Raw genomic sequence first — 19,285 nt, forward strand, 5'->3', positions numbered from 1 at the left:
TACTGAGAAACACATATAATCAGTCTCTTATCCAATTCCTAATAAAGATTATTGATAGGAACAGTCAACATAAAATTCCTTGATTCACAAAATTTGGCCCAAGATAATTAGGACAAATAAGAGTCTCAAGAAGAAAACTAATAATGTCAAAGCCTACAAATATTATCAATAAAATTTAATATAGACATTAAAAAGATAAATGAAATCAATCTGTGGCATAAAATTTATATGGAAAAGAATTGGTATCTATGAAAACAGTTTAAGTAAAACAAAAATGAAAATGGAAAAAAATGAAAATGTCATATGATGTACAGAAAAATTTTTCTAAAATTAGCTCATCAAAGCTGAATCCAGAAAATATCTTATTGATGAAAATGTATCAATATTGGTGTAATTCTGATTTAAATGTCTACTTATAAGCACTGTGGCAGATATTGTTGTTGCTTAATCAAAACCTACATGTACCCACCTTCTTCCTTATATGTAGAAGCCCAGTTTAGAGAGGATTGTGTGCTCAAGGAGAGTGACCCCCTTTCAAATCCTAGAAAGGTGAATGTTGATTCATTTACGACAATCATGATAATTAATTTTATGTCATCTAGCCACTGATTGGATTAGGTGGAGCATGTAACATGATGTAGGCTGATCACATTTCAGAAGACGCTCTCTCTCAGGGCTTCTGGGAAAAGTATTTTTCCCTAATAAAATTGAAGGAGTGAGAGATTCTCGCCTGTTCTACTTTTGAATGTGGCTTTGAGATGACACAATAACTAGATTAAAGCAGCAAACTTGGGATGGGGAAAAACACAATCTGAGGACAAAGTCAACACCTAGGAAGGCAGAGAAAAAAAGGGAAAGCTTGGGGGCTCTGATTATCACGTGGTGCCTCTGATGAACCAACCCAAACAATGGCTGCCTCCTATTCTATGAGACAGCACAGTTTCTTCGGTTGATAAAACTTCCTTTCATTGGGTATTCTCTTCCCTGCCACTAAAACTATTCTAACTGATGGTTAGAACCCGAACCACACTAATGCTAAATGTTCTCAGGAACGGAATGTAAAATACATCATAGACTCAACACCTGTTCATGATGCTTTGTCAACCTGGAGTTCTTCTAAATAGATGTTTCTCATCCCTTCCAGCCTGGAATAAATGCCACCAACTCTTTGAAGCTTTCCTTGATACTCTCTTAGTCAGGAATCAATCATTGATCCTAACTCTGTGCTTCTATAACACATTATTCACCTCTTAGCTGTCCTGTGTAGCCACCTGGATCACTATTTCTTTTCTTTTTTTTTTTTTTTGAGACGGAGTTTTGCTCTTGTCGCCCAGGCTGGAGTGCAATGGCATAATCTCAGCTCACTGCAACCTCCACCTCCCAGGTTCAGATGATTCTTCTGCCTCAGCCCTCTGAGTAGCTGGGATTACAGGTGCCCATAACCACGCCCAGCTAATTTTTGTATTTTTTAGTAGAGTCGGGGTTTCACCATGTTGGTCAGGCTGATGCCAAACTCCTGCCCTCAGGCGACTGGATTATTATTTCTGTACACATCCACCCCTTCTGCTCAAGCATAAACTCAGTGAGAAGGCAGGGGTGGTATCTCAGTCAGCTGCATTACCTCCTGCAGGACCTAGCACAGCACCTTCCACTTAGTATTTAAGTAGTTAAGTGTGCCTTCTCCAGTCTTAAAGAACAGCACAATATAGAGCGTGAACATGGGGGTCTCACAAGAATGTGGGTAAGTGAACACCTAAGTACACAGAACAATACTCAACCTCAGTTGTTCACAAATAAATAAAAAGGAAACAAATAATGAGTCATTCTTTATATCTCTGAGGGAAAAGCAAATTTAAATAATGACAATTTTTGATGCTGGTGTATACATGGTGAAATTGACACTCTCAGAGTTCTTTATACCTGAAGATAGTGTTAATGTTTTTAGTATGCAATTTGGCAGTAATGTTAAGAACCATCTAAAATGTTCAGCTGCTTGTCCTCACAACCCAACTTCTAGAAATTATAATACTAAGCAAATAATCGAAGAGAAAGAAAGGGCTATATAAAAAACATGGGACCACGTGCGGTGGCTCACGCCTGTAATCCCAGCACTTTGGGAGGTGGAGGCAGGCAGATCACTTGAGGCCAGGAGTTTGAGACCAGCCTGCCCAACACGGTGAAACCCTCTCTCTACTAAAAATACAAAAATTAGCCGGGCATCATGGCGCACACCTGTAATCCCAGCTACTCGGGTGGCTGAGGCACCAGAGTCTCTTGAGCCCGGGAGGCGGAGGTTGCAGAGAGATCACACCACTACACTCCAGCCTGTGTGACAGGAATGAAACCCTGTCTCAAAAACAAACAACAACAACAAATTGTCAATTGTGTTTTTTTAAACAAAAAAAAAAACATACAAACAACCTAAATCTACCCCTATCTAGCTTGCACTGGCACGTTGCTAGTATTTTTGTTCCCCCTAAAACCGGCGGGGTTTTAAATTTTTGTTTCTTTAAATTTCAGCGTTTTGGTCAACGTGGACAGGTTGTCAAAAGACCTAGATTCGAATAATCCTAACACTTAACCGGCCAGAACTGAGCAAATCACTCAACTTACTCGAGCTTCATTTTTCCTCTTTTGTAAAAAGGTCATCTTCTATGGCAATTATAAGAATCCTATTAATTTGTTCAACAAATATTTATTGAATACCTTATTTGTGCCAACTAGTCACCACAGAGAAAGAAATTAAACTCTTGCCCTTGAGTTTAGTTGGGGAAAGAGAAAGGCAGAGGAGACAGAGGACAAGTTCAGCAAGAAGTGGTAAGTGCTGTGATACAGGTAGGCACGGAGGAGTTGGCCAACCCAGACTACATGAAAAAGCAGAGCTTGTCAGAGAAGGTTCCCTGGAGGAAGTGATAGGTGAGCCATGTCCTGGAGTGAGTCAGAGATGGGAGCCAGACGGGGGTAAGGTGGGATGGAAGTCAGGAGTAGGGTGGGGAAGGTGAGAGCAGATAAAGACAAGGGACCTGACAGATTGTGTCACTTTCCCAGAAGCAAGGTGGCTGCAGCATGGGTCTTTGCTGGATGTGGCAGAGTGGATCCAGGTGAGCATGGAATGTGATGTTTAACAATCTAATTATCCCGTTTAAGTCTTAAGACAGTCGTCTCTAAACGGAGGATAATAATAAGCCCTACCTCAAAACGTTGTTGGGAGGATGAAGTGAAATGAGCTAGCCGTCTGCGGAGAAAGGTTGCCCTTGGCTATGCCTGGCCGGCCAGGGGGCGTTTGGAGCAATTCTGTCTGCTGGGATCTGCTGCTATGGAAGATTTACAGGGGCAAAGACAACCGCGTTGCCAAGGACCTCACAAGGCAAACACACACCAGGGGACGTCACAGCTCCGTATAGGAGACGGCACTTGAGCTGAGCCCTAAAGGGATGGTTGAGGTTTTTAAAAGATAATGTTGTTTTATATTCACAAAAGTAATGCATGTTCATCTTTTTAAAATGAAGAAAGTATGGAGAAAATATCTCAGAATCCAAGCCCCTCTCAACAGAGGGAACGACTGTTACCTTTTTATCCTATTTGCCTCGTCTTTTTTCAGGGTTCTTTCACACACAAACACATACATATCTGCGCTTAAAACATGTGAGGGTCATACAGTCCATCCTAGTTTGTAACCTGCCCTGTTCATTTTGAAGAGGACACGTCAGACTCTCGGAGGAGGCCACCAAGGGAGAGGGTACTCCAAGAGTCAGAAGCAGCAGGAGGAAAGGCAAGGAACTGGGACCTGGGGCCCAGGGAAGATGCACGTGGTCCCATTGGTGGAGCCAGGGAAGCTCCCTGTTCTGGGATTCCATAGCAGTGTCTCCCACTCAGGCAATACTGCCTTTGTTATATAAGATTTTTTTCCCAGCTAGATTTTGTTATGGCCCCATTTCTGAGTATCAGTGAATAAAAAGAACTTGGCTTTGAGGACAAGCAGACATGGGTTTAAATTCCAGCATTGCCCCCAACTGTGTGGACTTTGAGCGGCAACTTGACTCATCCAAGCCTGAAGGCCCTTATCTAAAAAAAATGTGAATCATAACTTATGTCACAAGGATGTTTTGAGGATTAAATATAATATGTTAAGAACTAGAACAAGAACAGTTTTTAAAAATGCCATACTAATAATAGCACTCATTGGTCAAGTACTTAGGCCAGGCACTGCACATCACTTTTCGTATGCTACCTCATTTTATTCCTCCAAATATTGCTATGAAGAAATGTTATATCCCCATTTTATAAATAAGGAAGCAGAGTTTGGTGAGGGTGAATAATTGCATGAGGCCATGTAGCTGGTGAATGCAGACAGGACCTCACTAGGTGCTCAGAAATCCAGTGGCTACAGATAGTGTTTAGAAGAGAACTGGTCTACCCCAAAGCCAATGTGGGCCCTCCAGCTCAGTCACCAAACAGGTGCTGTCCACCTCTGCTGGCTCCTTTCCTTAGATCACTGGCAATTTTGTGCCCAGGGTCTGAATGCCCAGCCCTTTTCTTCTAAAGTAGGAGGTGTGTCACACCCAGGCCTGACCCTCCTGTTTGATGGCTCTCTATCTTAGTTCTCCTGAAGTGCTGGCTATTTATTTACTCATTCATCAGATATTCATTGAGTGTCTACTACATTTCAGCCCCATGACAGGTGTTAAAGGGTAAGAAAAAGCAGACATAGTCACTGCTGTCTTGAGGTCATAAATTATCAGCCAATTGAATGTAAGTCCAAGTCAGGTACAGTGGTACGCACCTATAGTCCCAGCTACTTGAGAGGCTGATCTGGGAGGATCACTTGAGCCCAGCAGTTCGAGACCAGCCTGGGCAACATGGCAAGACCCGATTTCAAAAGTAAAGTAAAATTAAAACAAAACAAAACAAAAAGAAACCCCAAACTTTAAAAGTAAGTCCTAGGCAAGAGCTGTGAAGTGCAGGTCCAGAATGCTATAGCAGCACCAAATGTAGGGTGTGAGCCTGGCTTGGGGATCTGAGGAGGAGCAAGAACCTTACCTAGGTAAAGAGAGTAGAGAGTAGGGGAACACATTTTAGGTAAATGGAAACAGCCATAGTTGATAGAGACTTTAGGAACTGGTCCTGCCAAATGCCTTTTCATTTTCACTGGGAGAAATGCCTTGAACCAAACAAGATTCATCCATAAAGCATCATTTCAGGCCAGCAGGATTCCTGGAGCCATTCGCAGGCACACCTGCAGTGCCCCCCTGCTGGTCCTGCCAAGGCTGGAGAGCTGCAGTCTGCTTTAAAAAAAAAGCTCCTGCCAAGATGCTGCCCTGGCGCCTGGTCTTCTTGCCACTCTGTTCTGCTCCCACTTTGCAGTAATGATTCCTAACACGGTGCAGGGATCTCAGTCCAGTTCCCAGTAGTGAGCATCTCTGCTCTCCTCTCTGCATCTACCCCCAATATAAACTCTGGGGCCAAATTTCCAGGCTCAAATCCCAGCTCCACTACTTATTAGCCACCTGACCTTGAACACCATTTTGGTTCCTCAGTTTCATTATCTGTAAAATAGGGATAATAATAGGACCAACCTCATACCGCTATCGTGAGTATTAATCGAACCACTTCTGGTTCAAAGGACTTGCTATCTAAGTGTTCCCTGTTCCTATAATTGCTATTGCTTCTCCAGAGGGACCATGCGGCTGGCTCCCCACCCTGTCCGTGAGGTTTGGCAAGCTCTGCAGCTGGGAGGGTTATTCACTCTGTGCTCCCTCAGCACCTGACTGCTCCCCAGCAAAGTCCCCATGGTCGCTGCCCATGGATCGTTTTAATCCATTCAGGCTGCGGTAACAAAATACCATAGACTGGGTGGTTTTAAACACAGAAATTGATTTCTCATAGTTTTGGAGGCTTGGAAGTCCAAGATGAAGGCATCAGTGATTCGGTGTCTGGTGAGGGTCTGCTTCCTGGTTCAAAGACAGCTGTCTTCTCGCCTGTGTTCACACATGGCGGAAGGGGTGAGGGAGCTCTCTGGGGCCTCTTTTATAAGGAGACACTAATCCCATTCACAAGGGCTGAGCCCTCATGACCTAACACTTCCCCAAAGCCTCATCTCCAAATACCATCACATTGGGGGTTAGAGCTTCAACATTTGAATTTGGGGGGAATACAGACATTCAGTCTGCAGCACTGACCACTGTGTCTGCCTTGGTAGCTTGTAAGCTCTGCAGGGCGCAGACCTTGCTCACCATTGGGTCTCCAGCACCCACATGTGGTAGGGGCTCAGGAAGCATTTGTGGAATGAGTGAATGAATACAATGACATCACAATTAAAAGTGGAGTGATTCAGTAACATACAGAAAACATGATTTCATATATTAAATGTTCATATAAAAAACATATGATTTCAGTAACATATAAAACTGCAGTACTACCGGGGAATGTTTATTAAGGACTTATATTGTGCCAGGCACTGTGGAAAGCTCTTCATGGTATGGCATTTAGCTTTCACAGCTGCCCTAGAAAGTGAACAGTTTAACGCATGTGAAACATCAAATGCAGGGCCTTAGTGTACTTAGTGCTTAATCAATGTTAGTCCTAATTATTAGTATTATCCCCATTTACAGAGGAAGAAACTGAGGCTCAGAGAAGTGAAGGAATTTGTCTGAGGTCACACAGTGAGTGGCAGAACAAAGACAAGGACCCAGGCTAGTTGATGTCAAAACCTCCCCAGACCCAAACATTTATGAGCCTCATTCTGTCTTCAAACTCGTAGTACTGGACTGAAGATTTTAGAGAAGTTATTATCTGCCTCATCATTTCTTTTCTGCCTCCATGTCAAATGAATTCACACTTGGGAATCTATTCTAGAATATTTCTTGCCTGGAGCCAGTGTGGCAGAGTTTAACATTGAGGAAGCACATTTCTAAATTAATTACTTCTTTTCAAATCCCAGGAAAGGTTCAAGTTTATGTGAGTCTCAAATTTCACTTCAAAGTTCTAATTCTATTTCCTTTCATTATACTGACCTGGCTGCACCTGGTCAGACCTCACCTGTTGGGAACATGGGGCTGCCAAAGGTTTCATTTCCCCTCATTCACCTCCTTTCTAGCCCCTGCAAAGGGCACCAGCTGATGAGCAGGGTGCCTGGCACCCAGGCCTTTGGCAGTGGGCATCAGCCTCTGGCAGCAAACCCTTCTCCCCCGTGGGAACGGGGCTAAATCCCAAACAAAACTGTGATGTTGGCAGCATTTGCTGTGAGGGGCCCACACCTGCTTCCTCTTGCCTCCTCTGGGTGAATTCCTTCATAATCTTGGAGTGGGAAAGAGGCTGTCTAACTTTGATACAAAATCAAAAAGCCATAAAAGAAAAGATTGATAAATTTTATGACATAAAAAATCCAAAATTTCTATGTGAGGGGGAAAAAAAAAAACCACAACATGAGTACAAAGATAATGACTCACTCAGGAAAACTGCAATCATTCCACAGACAATGGTCTCATCTGCCCACCATAGAAAAGAGCTCCTGTAAAAGTAGCAGGAAAAAGACCAAGAACCAAAAGCAAAAATAGGCGATGCACATGACACACAGTTAATGGAAAAATTACAAATGCTCTTAAAAGGTGGAAAGATGGTCAGTTTTAACCAATGAACATAGAAATTACACCAAGATGACATTTCTTACTTATCAGATTGGCAAAAATCCAAATCACAACCACGCAACTCTGCTGTGAAGCTAATGGGAAACAGGTACCCGCCCACCTTGCAGGGGGAGAGTGAACCGTGCCTCCTGGCCAGACACAGTGGCTCACACCTATAATCCCAGCACTTTGGGAGGCTGAGGCAGGAGGGTCATAGTAAGACTCCGTCTCTACAAAAAAATTTTGAAAATTAGCTGGAAAGGCTGGGCACAGTGGCTCATGCCTGTAATTTCAGCACTTTGGGAGGCCACGGTGGGCAAATTGCTTGAGCTCAGGAGTTCGACCAGCCTTGGCAACATGGTAAAACTCCATCTCTATAAAAAATTAGCCAGGCATGGTGGTGCACACCTGTACTCCCAGCTACTCAGAAGGCTGAGGTGGGAGCCATCACCTGAGCCTGGGAGGCTGAGGCTGCAGTGAGCCGTGATTGCACCACTGCATTGCAGCCTGAGTGACAGAGAAAGACCCTATCTCAAAAACAAAAACTAAACAAAACAACAAAACAAACAAGCAAAACCCAGGGCTTCTCTGTATGGAAGGTCATTTGGCAGAATCTACTGAAATCCCATGTACCCTTTATCCAGCAGCCCCAGGTCTGTGAACTGATCCTACAGCTATACCTGGACACATCTGAAACGATGCATACACAAGGTTATTTGTTGCAGCTTGTCTGTAGCAGCAAAAGTTTGGAAACAGCGCAGGCGTTTATCTGGATAACTAAATTAGAATGCATCCTCACAATGGGATACTATGCAAGTATTTTTTTTTTTAAGATGAAAACCAAAAAAGAATGAGGACACTTTCTATATTCTTACTGATATGGAACACTCTGGTTTTTATTATTAAGTGAAAAAAGCAAGTCACAACACAGTGCATATAGTACGCCACTTTTTTGTGTTAAAAAAGTAACAAATGGCTGGGCACGGTGGCTCATGCCTGTAATCCCAGTACTTTGGGAGGCCGAGTCAGGTAGATCACTTGAGGTAAGGAGTTTGAGAACAGCCTAACCAATATGGCAAGACCTTGCCTCTACAAAAACACAAAAATTAGCCGGGCATGGTGGTGCATGCCTGTAATCCTAGCTACTCAGAAGGATAAAACAGGAGAATCGCTTGAACCTGGGAGATGGAGGCTGCAGTGAGCCAAGATGGCACCACTGCATTCCAGCCTGGGTGACAGAGCAAGACTTTGTCTCAAAAAAAAAAAAAGGAACACATATTTGAATTTTCCATTTGCATAAGGAAATACTCGAAGAATACATGATAAACAAAAGTGTTTATTACTAGGAAGCTGGAGTAGAGGGTTGCAGGGGAAGATGGGGGTGAGACCAAGACTTCTCAATGAGTACCTTTTACAGCATTTTGATTGTTGGACCATATGGCTGTATAATCTATTCAAAACTATTCTAACTTTTAAGTATGAACAAATTAAAAAGATCCTATAGGGGAGGGGCAGCCAAAGGAAGAATCTACTCAAATGGATAAGTGGTCCTGGAGTGCCAAAAACTGAAAGCAAATTATAAACACCCATAATCTAGTGAGGCTTTATGGTCTATTTTGTTTTCCTAATATCCATATGCTTACTGAGCACCTACCATGTACCAGGCCCTACTATGTTAAGTGTTGATGAGATACAGTCAGACACAGTGCCTTCCCCTCAAGATGTTTTGGCCCCATGGAGAGACTAAATGGAGGGTGGAGGGGCCCTGGCCTGACAGTGTGCTCGAAGCCCAGAGGAAGCAGTACGTCCTTCTTCCCCAGAGGAGTGGGGAAGGTCAGCTGGAGAAGAAAGGACAGATAGGCTGACACTGCGGGCAGAATGGGCAGCCCTTGATGACACTGTGGGCACGGAGGTGAGGAACGGGAGGAGCCAAGGGGGCCATCTTAAATCACAGCCTAAACACTGGGGCCGCGCCAGCCAGCTAGCAGTCTCAACCCTGGGTTCCCAGCCAGCACTAAAACTGCAGCAGACACCCCATGGGGGCAATCCAATTCTTTGCAAGTGACCCAGGAGGTTTCTCCTGTTGAACCTATCCTCCCAGTTTCTCTAATTTCTTCCAACCCTCTAACACCAGCCTAGTCTAAGGTCTCAAACTTGGAGTAGTAGCCTTCCTGGCTTGAATCCACCTGCATAGAACCTCCACACCAACCTTCTGAAAACACCACTTTGATTTGTCACTCCTCAGTCAGCTCCTTCAGTGACACCTCAGACCTCAAATTCTAGACTTCTTGTTTGGAATTCAGGTCCCTCAGTGATGTGGCCCAAACTCATTCCTAGCCCTGTGTGCCATGATTCTTCAACCTCTCTGCTCAAGCCAACCTGGAAAACTCTCCAAGCTCAAGACCAGTCTCGTAGCTTTCTGCCTCCCCCATTTTCCCATCACTGCAGGAACCACATGGATCCTTTGAGGGCGAAGACAAATGTCACCTCCTCCAAAATGCCTTCCCCAGAGTCACCTTCCAATCTCGTGACCTCTCCAAACTTCAGCATGCATAATTAGTAAATCACCTGCAAGTATTATTAAAATACAGAGCATGTGTCAATGAGTCTGGGATGGGCCTAAAATATTGCATTCCTAACAAGCTTCCAGGAAGGTCTATGCTCTAGGTCAGTACCACACTTGGTTTGGCAAGGTCTTAAGTACACCTCATATCCTTTGAATGAAGTCGATCACATATGGCCTTGCATTATGAATATTCAAGTATGTGCCTTAACTTCTTTTCTCGATTGAAAATTCATTGAGAGTAGGGATCCACGGAAAAGACAGTTTATGTAGTCGAAAGAGAACCAGCAATAAAATCAGATAGCTCTAAATTCAAGTCTTAACTCTACCACTTACTTGCTATGACATTGAATAAGTCACATAATCTCTGAATCTCAGTTTCTTCATCTGTAAAATGGGGAGAAAAAATACTTTCCCTCCAGAGGATTAAAAGAAATCATGGTTGTGATTATGCCCAGCATACTGCCTGGTGCTGAATATATTTTAATATTGGCTCCCTCCTCTTTCTTTCCTTACATAATCTTGGGATTTCCATAGAGTCTAGCATGTAGTAGGTGCTCAGAGAATCTTCTGGGCCCAACTTTTGCAGAAACTTCTGTTCTACCCATACAACTCTGTCCAATCCACACTGCTGAGCTTTCCTCTCTGGATATGATGCTCCAATAGTCACTGACTTTTTAATATTTTACAGTCACAATCCTCCTGTTTGTTGGTGAGTATGCTATCAGAAGCATACATATCTACTGACATCTGCTAGTGGAAAAATGCAATTGTTTAGGTTGGAAGTGAGAACTCATGAGACCTGAATTATGGCAAATAACCCATCCACTCTTGCTCGGTTTCTTCACCTATCAGGCATTTAGGACTTGACCCCACTGGTCCAGGGTTTTCTTTCCAACTGCATTCCATCAAAAAATATCAGTCCCATATCACATTTCCTCACACTCACTGAGTCTCTAGCGAATCAACTAAATTAATCTTTTCTGGGTTGCTAAGCGGACATAACAGAGCATTTGACAGATATCAGAAGGCCTCAGTAACAGTCCTGATTCTGACACTAACTAGGAGTGTGATCTCTGGCAAATCACATCCCTTCTCTGAGCCTTAGTTTCCTTAACTGTAAAACGGGAGAGTTGGGCCAAGATGATCCATAAAATCTCATACTCTTTTATTCTAGGCTAACAAACTGAATAGTCTCCCATTCCGAACAGCACATTTTCATTTTGACCAGGTCCTTGGTGCTGATACTGAAAGGCTCATGCCAGCAAAAGAAGTCCTCTCCGTAGGCAGAATGTTGACCTCTCTCAAATCACACCCCGAGAAGGCATTTTTTCCATTGGCCTGGTCCAGGGATACATTCTATGGCAGGCCACCCAATAGCCAATTGTTCATTTTTTCCTGCTTGCTAATCAAACCCCAGTTTTATCCAAGGCAATATTATGATAGCCCAAGAGGTAAACCATGATTTTTCTAAGCCAAGAGTTGGTAAACTTTTTCTGCAAAGAGCCAGATAGTCAATATTTTAGGCCCTGTGGGCCACACACAGTCTATTCCTTTTCTTCTTCTTCCCCTCAACCTCCACACACACTCTTTAAAAATGAAAATAAAGGCCAGGCGCGGTGGACTTTGGGAGGCCGAGGCAGGCGGATCACGATATCAAGAGATCGAGACCATCCTGGCTAACATGGTGAAACCCCATCTCTACCAAAAAAAAAAATACAAAAATTAACTGGGCATGGTGGTGAGCTCCTGTAGTCCCAGCTACTCGGAAGGCTAAGGCAGGAGAATCGCTTGAACCCGGGAGGCGGAGGTTGCAGTGAGCCAAGATCACGACACTGCACTCCAGCCTGGTGACAGAGTGAGACTCCATCTCAAAAAATAAAGTAAAATAAAATAAAAATGAAAAAAATTATTAGATCATGGGATGTATAAAAACAGCCCACAGGCTAGATTTGATCTGTGGTCAGTCCAGTTATAATCTTATTCTTTGGACAAATTCTCTTTCATCCTCCCTTTCAGCTATAAATGATAGAGTTCTGGACAAAAACAACATAAAATAAGTCTATTGGGGGCTTCTGGGAAAGATTTTGTTGTTTTCTGATAAAAGAGAGACACACAAGAAGAAAAGTAACTGGCACCTCCCCTTGTTCCATTTTCCTGTCTTAAATGTGGACCTGATGCCTGGACCTGCAGCAGCTACCTTGTGATTATGAAGTACTAACACGGGGACAAAATACCAACAATGTAGGGGACTCAGCAGAAAGACATAAAGAGCCTGGGTCCTGGAGGATGTTGAACTGTTGAATAAACCCTGGAACCTCATCCTTCCCGTCTTTGGTTAAATAAAATAATAAATATCTACATCATTTAAACCATCAGGTTTCTGTCTGTTAAAATCCAAAGCATTCTTTTGGATTTTTGTTTTTTGAGATGGGGTCTCACTCTGTCACACAGGCTGGTGTGCAGTGGCATGATCTTGGTTCACTGCAACCTCCACCTCCCCAGCTCAAGCAATCCTTCTAACTCAGCCTCCTGAGTAGCTGGGACCACAGGTCAAAGCATTCTTAACATGCTAAAGCAGACTGGTTTTTTCCTCATAAGTAATTTTTTTTTTTTTTGAGACGGAGTCTTGCTGTGTTGCCCAGGCTGGAGTGCAGTGGCCGGATCTCAGCTCACTGCAAGCTCCGCCTCCCGGGTTTACGCCATTCTCCTGCCTCAGCCTCCCGAGTAGCTGGGACTACAGGCGCCCGCCACCTCGCCCCGCTAGTTTTTTATATTTTTTAGTAGAGACGGGGTTTCACCGTGTTAGCCAGGATGGTCTGGATCTCCTGACCTCGTGATCCGCCCGTCTTGCCACTGCGCCCTGCCCCTCATAAGTAATTTTTAAAACTTCAACCATGTCCTGTAGTAAGCACCGGGGTTACAACAGTAAACCACACAACATTCCTGCCTTCTTGGGGCTTTCTAGTCTAGTAAAGGAGATGACAAGGCACAATCAAATATTGACACATCAGATCAGTCACTAAATGGGGGTGATGAGCTCTACTTTTGGTGTTCCTACTGGCAAATTATGAAATCTCCAATGCAAAGTCTTTGAAACATGACGGTTTATTACTTTCTGAGAGGCAGACAAGTGCAAAAAACACTATAAAAGACTAATGCTGAAAGGCAGACATATAGACCTAAGTTCAAATCTCAACTCTACCACTTAACAGCTATGTGACTTTGGGCAAGATTCTTGACATCTGCTAGACGGGAAAAATGCAATTTGGGCCAGGTGCAGCGGCTCACGCCTGTAATCCCAGCACTTTGGGAGGCTAAGGCAGTCAGTTCACGAGGTCAAGAGATCAAGACCATGCTGGCCAACATGGTGAAACCCCATCTCTGCTAAAAATACAAAAATTAGCTGGATGTGGTGGCACGTGCCTGTAGTCCCAGCTACTCAGGAGGCTGAGGCAGGAGAACTGCTTGAACCCGAGAGGCAGAGGTTGCAGTAAGCTGAGATGACTGCACTCCAGCCTGGCAATAGAGCGAGACTCCATCTCAAAAAAAGAAGCAATTTGGAGTGGGCTAAGGACTTGAGGGGAATTTGAATGCAAGTAGGCTTGAGCTTCAATTTCTACACATGGAAGTAAAGCTCATAATCATAAGCCGCCTCTTTGGACTATTGTGAGAAAGAAATGAGATCATGGAATTAAAGCACTTCTCATTGCTCAGTAAATGATAGCTATATATACATATTAACTATAAATAAATATATATATATAATTTTGCTTAACAATATATTCTTAGAAAAAAGACTGGAAGGAAACACAAAACATCAAGAGTGGTTATCTCTACATAGTGGGATTAGAGGCAATTATTTTCTTTCCTCAGATATTTTTCCAAATATATGTACACATAACTTTTAAAGTTGTGGGACTTTTTTAAATGTGATCTTTGTGTTTTGAAAATAAATGCAAAATGTGAACTGAAACTCCTTTATTCTTTTATCTGGACAAGAGTCAGGTGGCCCATGTTCTAGATCTAGCACTGGTATTGACTTCTTGTATAATCTTAGAAAGGCACGTCACTTCTCTAGGTCTCAATTTCCTTGTCTAAGAGTTGTTGATAATCAGACTTCCAGTTCCCTCCATGATAAAGTAGCTTGCACTAGATTAACTCACCCACCAAATTGTAAAAGCTAGAAAATATACAAATAGCTATTTGAAAACATTGGAGAGCAATAAATGCAGACAGGACTAGAGGAACTACAAGCCTTGAAATAAAGGAAGCACCACAAGTAAGCTCTACAGTCACCTTGGCGTTTTCCTGAAAGATCTTTCCAAATTGCTACACTGGGAAATAGAACCCAAGCAAAGAGTATAGTCTATTGAGCTAAGGAGAGTTTGGGGATAACAGAGTAGCTAATATCTAAGGAGCAAAATCCCAAAGAGAAGAGAACTTTAAAGAAAGAGACACCTCTTTCCCATCTTGCAAGATGGCGGGTGAAAAAGTTGAGAAGCCAGATACTAAAGAGAAGAAACCGGAAGCCAAGAAGGCTGATGCTGGTGGCAAGGTGAAAAAGGGTAACCTCAAGGCTAAGAAGCCCAAGAAGGGGAAGCCCCATTGCAGCCGCAACCCTGTCCTTGTCAGAGGAATTGGCAGGTATTCCCGATCTGCCATGTATTCCAGAAAGGCCATGTGGAAGAGGAAGTACTCAGCCACTAAATCCAAGGTTGAAAAGAAAAAGAAGGAGAAGGTTCTTGCAACTCTTACAAAACCAGTTGGTGGTGACAAGAACGGCGGTACCTGGGTGGTTAAACTTCGCAAAATGCCTAGATATTATCCTACTGAAGATGTGCCTCGAAAGCTGTTGAGCCACAGCAAAAAACCCTTCAGTCAGCACGTGAGAAAACTGTGAGCCAGCATTACCCCCGGGACCATTCTGATCATCCTCACTGGACGCCACAGGGGCAAGAGCGTGGTTTTCCTGAAGCAGCTGGCTAGTGGCTAGTTACTTGTGACTGGACCTCTGGTCCTCAATCAAGTTCCTCTACAAAGAACACACCAGAAATTTGTCATTGCCACCTCAACCAAAATCGATATCAGCAATATCAAAATCCCAAAACATCTTACTGATGCTTACTTCAAGAAGCAGCAGCTGCGGAAGCCCAGACACCAGGAACGTGAGATCTTCTACATAGAAAAAGAGAAGTATGAGATTACAGAGCAGCGCAAGACTGATCAGAAAGCTGTGGACTCACAAATTCTACCAAAAATCAAAGCTGTTCCTCAGCTCCAGGGCTACCTGTGATCTGTGTTTGCCCTGACGAATGGAATTTATCCTCACAAATTGGTGTTCTAAATGTCTTAAGAACCTCATTAAATAGCTAACTACCAAAAAAAAAAGAAAGAGACAAACATACTTGTATTCAAATTACCCCTCAAATCCTTAGCCCACTCCAAGCTATACATGCAGAGTGAGTAACCAAGAAACTGAGGGGAAAGTAGCAGCTTAGAGACTAAAGAGCCAATCATTAATTGGTTAGGGTTGGGGTCTAAGCTGGTTGGTCAAAGTAGAGGGAAGTTGGTAAACACCCAGAAAGGCCAGGCTTTAGGAATAAAAACCATACCCTAGTAGTACAGACAAAAGCGAAATATACTAGGTTTGACAAGATTAAGGAGATCTGCTAGCTCTCTCTCTGCCTGCTAGAACAAAACTCAATACTTGTTGGAGAAAGTTAACATCCTTCACCCAAAGGCTCTTCAACTTTGCATCCATAATGTCCAGTATTGGATAAAAACTATGAGGTGTTATTGAAAAACCTCAAAAGGACCAAAAATACCTGAAATCCAAGAAATAGCCAGATAATAGAAATAGATCCAGAGATAATTCAGATACTAGACTTAGCAGACAGGAACTTTAAAATAACTATGGATAATATGTTCAAGGAGATAGAGAAAAATATGGTCAAATTAGAGGAAATGATGGACAAAACAGATGAAAAATGGAGACTATCAATCAAGATTTAGAAACTATGAGAAAAGAATCAATTGGACCGCCTACCACAGAAGAATACAATATCTGAAATTAAGATCACTTGGATGGGTTTAATAGAAGACTAGACACAATAGAAAATGGGAATTTAGAACTGAAAGGCAGGTCAATTAAAAAAATACAAAACTGAGGTACAAAGGAATGAAGATGGACAAACCAGAGCAAAACATAAAAAAAGAAGTATAATCAAAGGTCTAATATTCATGTAACTGCAGCTCCAGAAGATGAGAAGAGTGAGGAAGACAAAATATTTGAAGAGACAATGGCAAAGAATCTGCAAATTTGATGAAAGACAACATACACATTAAAGAAGCTCAGTGATCCCCAAGAAGAATAAAAACAAGCAAGCCGTATCTATGCACATCATAGTCAAACTACTGAAAACCAAAGACAATGAAAAAAATTTTAAATCAGCCAGAGACAAAAAGACACATTGCATTCAAAGGAGTAAAAATACGTCTGATGACTAACTTTTCAATAGACATTTTTGGACCCCAGAAGACAGTGGAATAACTTAAAAGTGTTGAAAGGAAAATTAAAATTTAAAAAAATCTCACCAACCTAGAATTTTATCACTAGCAAAAATATCCTCCAACAATATATGTGAAATAAAGATGTGTTTCATGATCTACACTACACCACACAGTATGATAATAAATCTGCAAGGAATTTCTCTGAGTTAAAGAAAAAATGATTCCAGATGGAAGCATGAAACTGCTGACAGGAAGAAAGAACCCTGGAGAGGGTAAATTTCTGAATAAATAAAAATAAATATTGACTGCTTAAAACAATAATAATTATGCCTTGTGGGGTGTATAACATATGTAGAAGATGTATACATTAAAATGAGAGCTCAGAAGATGAGAAAGAGGAAAATGAGGTTAAAATATGATGGTGTTCTTCCCCTGTGCTTGAAGTGAGGGAAGGAGTAATGTGAGGTAGATGTATTAATAAGTGAAGAATGCAAAAATGCATATTGTAATCCCCAATAGTACCACTCTAAGAGAATGTATAATTGAAAAGCTAGCAGAAGAAAACATCGAATATTTTTTAAAATTCTATTAATCCCTTCCCAAAAAGCTAAAAAGTAAGAATAAAGGAATAAAGACAGATGGGACGAATAAAAAATAAATAGTAAGTTTGTTGACTTAAACTCAATAATGTCAGTAACAATATTAAATTTAAATGGTCTAAATTCAAAGATTATCAGACTGGGTTTTGTTTTTCAAAAAAGCTATAGTTAAAAACTTTACTGGACTAAATATAGTAAGATTATATAGTAAGACTGAAAATAAAAAGATGAAAAAGATATACCGTAGCAACCTATGTGTAAAGAAAACTGGTGTAGCTGTATTAATATCAGACAAGATAGACTTCAAAGCAAAAAGTATTACTAGAGATAAGGTAGAAATATTTAACAATAATAAAAAAAGTCATTTCAATAAGAGGACATAGCAATCCTAAATTTCTAAGAAATTAATACTTCAAAATATGTAAAGTAAAAATTAACAAAACTAAAAAGATAGACAGCTACAACCATAATCAGAGCTGGAGATATTAACATACCTGTCGCAGTAACTGAGAGAACAAACAATAACAACAGTAAAACAGTAAGGATATGGAATATTTAAATAACATAATTAACTAAATTCACATAACTGATATCTATAAAACACTCCATCCAGTATACATTCAAAATGTACATTCAAAACGCAAAATACTCATTCTCCTCAAGTGCACGTGGGCATTAACCAAAATAGGTTATATGTTGGGACATTTAAAATGTACATTCAGCTGGGCGTGGTAGCTCACACCTATAATCCCAGCCCTTTGGGAGGCTGAGGTGGGTGGATCACTTGAGGTCAGGGGTTCAAGACCAGCCTGGTCAACATGTGAAACCCTGTCTCTACTAAAAATACAAAAATTAGCCAGGTGTGGTGACAGGCACTGGTAATCCCAGCTACGTGGAAGACTGAAGCAGGAGAATCATTTGAACTGGGACGTAGAGGCTACAGTGAGCTGAGATTGCTCCACTGCACTCCAGCCTGCGTGATGGAGTGAGGTTTTGTCCCAAAAACAACAACAACAAACCCAAAATGTACATTCAAAATGCAAAATATACATCCTTTTCAAGTGTGCATGGACATTAACCAAAATAGACTATATGTTGGGACAGACACTAAGTCTCAACAATTTCAAATTTTGAAATAATACAGAATATGTCCTCTGACCATGGTGGAACTAAAAGAGAAATCAACAACAGAAAGACAATTAGGAAATCTATGAATGTTGGGACATTAAGCAACAGATTTCTAAATAAGCCAAGTAAAAGAAGAAATCACAATAAAAAATTGAAAATGTGTTTAACTGAACAATAATGAAAGTGTGGTATCAGAAAAATGTTGGGATTAATCGAGCAATGCTTACGGGAAAATTTTTGACTTTAAATGTATATCTTAGGAAAGGTTGAGAATCAATAATCTAAGCACCTATCTCAAAATCTGGAAAAAGACAGCATATTAAACTCTAAGAAAGTAGAAGGAAGGAAAAAAGATAAGAGCAGAAATGAATGCAATTCTTAAAAGATGTAAACTGAGAAAACAACAAAGCCAAAAGTTGGACCTTTGAAAAGACCATTAAAATTGATAGACCCTGGCAAGGCTGCTGAAGAAAAACAGAGAAAACATAAATTGCCAATATCAAAAATGAAAGAACATCAACATAGATGTTAAAAACATGACAAAAGTGGCCAGGCATGGTGGCTCATGCCTGTAATCCCAGCACTTTGGGAAGCTGAGGTGGGCAGATCACAAGGTCAGGAGTTCAAGACCAACCTGGCCAACGTGGTGAAACCCCATCTCTACCAAAAAAAAAAAAAAAAAAAAAATTAGCCGGGCATGGTGGTGGATGCATGTAGTCCCAGGTACTCAGGAGGCTGAGGCAAGAGAATTGCTTGAGTCCGGCAGGCAGAGGTTACAGTGAGCCAAGATCATGCCATTGCACTGCAGCCTGGGCAAAAGAGTGAGACTCCATCTCAAAAAATAAATAAATAAATAA

General features: G+C 41.7%; 1 protein-coding gene and 1 pseudogene across 6 annotated transcripts in view; one reads left to right on the forward strand and one right to left on the reverse strand.

Moving 5' to 3' along the window:
- The window catches only part of LOC105497686 (regulatory factor X4), a 178,421-nt gene that overhangs the window by 124,629 nt on the left and 34,507 nt on the right, over positions 1–19,285 (reverse strand). The window lies entirely within an intron of this gene.
- On the forward strand, positions 14,631–15,557 carry LOC105497682 (large ribosomal subunit protein eL6 pseudogene; annotated as a pseudogene).

This window comes from Macaca nemestrina, chromosome 10, assembly GCF_043159975.1.
Source record: "Macaca nemestrina isolate mMacNem1 chromosome 10, mMacNem.hap1, whole genome shotgun sequence".
In the NCBI taxonomy this organism is placed as follows: domain Eukaryota; kingdom Metazoa; phylum Chordata; class Mammalia; order Primates; family Cercopithecidae; genus Macaca; species Macaca nemestrina.